General features: G+C 34.8%; 1 protein-coding gene across 1 annotated transcript in view; it reads left to right on the forward strand.

The window, feature by feature from the left end:
* The first annotated feature begins 688 nt into the window (after window positions 1-688).
* The window catches only part of LOC103801103 (protein broad-minded-like), a 15,087-nt gene continuing 13,165 nt past the window's right edge, over window positions 689-2,610 (forward strand). Inside the window, exon 1 of the mRNA XM_009073508.1 lies at window positions 689-769. The gene's annotated coding sequence lies outside the window, so the exon portion shown is untranslated. The remainder of the gene's footprint in view (window positions 770-2,610) is intronic.

The raw sequence follows: 2,610 nt of genomic DNA on the forward strand, positions 1-2,610 counted from the left end.
GGTGGGGAGATAAGATTTCCTTCAAAGTGAACAGATGTCAGCATCTGACTGATCTATGCAGTATCTGTAGACTCAAAGTTCTGTAGCAAAAACTGAGTAAGAACATTATGGTCATAATTAAATACAGAATTTCCCGAAGGAAATGCTCCTATTGCTAATTTGAAGTGACTATTTTTTAACTTGTTATGGCATAGGTGGTTTTATATTGGATTTTTTTGAAAGGAACCCTTAAATCCTCATGTACTTTTGTTAGCATAATTTTGGGGTGGTGTCATTATTTTATTTATGTGGGTTGTTACATTTATTTGGGTTTTTTGGTGGTGGTTTTTTTTCATTTCTGTCTACATACACAGACAAATGTGGTAAGATAATGTTAGTTTAATTATAGTTAATTTTCATTTCATATTGAAATCGTAACAAATTCTGAAGTAATCTGTGGAGGATATAAAGATAATATGGGATTCTCTTTCTGTTTACACTGAATATATTCTCAGTATAAAGCTATTAAAATTTAATTTAAGTTAGGAATGCAAAAGCACAATGCATGCTTTGAGTTGTTTCCCCCTAAAAACATGAATAAGTATGCAAGAATTTAAATAGCTTTAGTTTCTCACATAGTGTCATTTTGTTAGGTAATGCAGTTCTCATTGCCTCTCATGTTTTAATGGGTTTTTACTTTTTGCAGTTTTGGCGGAATTAATTGAAAAGTTGGTGTCACATCTTTCTGAAAGCCGAACGGATTGTTATTTCAGCACTGGAAACTATAAAGGTCAGTTGCCTAATAATTTATTGCCATGCAGCCTCTTCATATTTAAATTACTTTCCTTCTAAATGTATGTGTAGCATTTTGGGGGTTCTTTAAAATGTCCTTTAACAGCTCAGAAATTCATTACTGAGCTGGTAGGAAATGCCTCACTTTGAAGCAAAAGATGATGTGCTTGAGTAAACAGTACAGATAATTATTAGTGATGGGCTTTCACATTTCTGTATGTGTAATGGGAAGATGGAGATGCAGAACAGGTGAGGGTATGATTCGAAGTATTTGTTGCCACCTATCATACCATGATTTGCAATGTTGGTGACATAAATATGTAAGATGGTGTAAGCAATCTGGCTCACCTCTTCAAAGCCCTACAATATATAATCAACCCAAAGGTATGCAATTTATATTGCATTAAAGGATATGTATTAAGGAATTGTTACTGTTCTCAGAGTAATCTGAGTGTTAGTTTTGTACAGATGTCATGCTTACAGCTAAGAATAAAAGATGACAATAAAGTTGATTTATTCTGAGTGTAAAGTAATGCATTTTAATACTTTGAAGCACTGGCAAAATTAGAAGATTTAGAAGTATTGTTAATATCTGCTGGAAGATGCACTTTCATTCTTTACCATTTGTCCAGGACTCCTCTTAGGCTGTAGTTCATCCATTTAGAGTATTTACTCTGCCACTAGCTGTGGAGAACCAAGCCTGCTTTGTGGAGAGTCTGTTATTTATACTGATATTTTATTCTCCCATCCATAGGATGCAAATATAGTATCCTTGGAGACTTCAGGCTTGCCTTTGAAGTTTCAAAGCATAAAACCCCTTTAGTAATTTAGAGGCACTCTTATGTAGTGGCTTTTACCTTCTTAAAGTTTGCAAACAGAATACCCTTAATTTTATTTGAGTATCTGTCTCTTTACTTAATGAAGAGATTTGCTGAAGTAACAGTTATTTCTATCACAATTTCATTTTTTCTTAGAAGATCCTTAAGTGTTTGGTGTTGGCCTGCATTAGTCTGTCATTTACCTTTCGACTTCTCAGGAGGCATAATGAGCAATAAAATAATTTCATGGACTCATTGCATGCAAATATGTGAATTGCATATTTCTGACATTTCCTAATTCAAATAGCGATTCTGATTGTTCATTTAAAAGCTCACAAATATCTTTATGTAGTAAGTGATTTATTTCACAACTAGACTGCCCTTCTTGCTCCTCTGTCTACATCTCTTTTTTCAGGTCGTAGTTCACAGTAGCATACATTTCCTGATCATATGGAAGACGCAGGTGCAATTTGCTTTTCTGCCTTGGGGAATGCATGTCTTGCATTTCTTTGGAATAAAGTACAGCCTGCAGACCTAACTTTTCAAGGTTATCTTAGTGTTTCCTTTTAGAAAAATAGGAAAACTCATGTGATTTGAATAAGGCAAAAACTGACTAGAGGAGGAACAAGCATCTGACTGCGCAGCCTCCAGATGGATGCCTTGCCGAGCTAAGACAGCAGTCTGTTCTTTCTTAATCATAGCAACTTAGTACATCCATCTAATGTGGTGGAACTCTAAGGAAGAGAAGCAGTAGGCCTTAATCTCTTCACATGGATGTGAAGTACCTTAGTATCAATCCACTTTTAACCTTTTGGTTAAAGCTGATTAGGTGGAGGTGGCAACCAGATTGCATTATTTATCTAAAATTTGATTCCAACTTTAAAGAAAGACCAGGTTTGAAAATCCTGTGACAATTGCATACATTAATTTTGGTTTTTTTAGAAAGGAAAATCCCAAAGAATAGGTACAGAAACAAACACAGTAAAATCCTCACTTCTTAGTTTTCTTGAGCTTGGCTGTC

Source organism: Acanthisitta chloris, unplaced genomic scaffold, assembly GCF_000695815.1.
Source record: "Acanthisitta chloris isolate BGI_N310 unplaced genomic scaffold, ASM69581v1 scaffold13414, whole genome shotgun sequence".
Lineage (NCBI taxonomy): Eukaryota > Metazoa > Chordata > Aves > Passeriformes > Acanthisittidae > Acanthisitta > Acanthisitta chloris.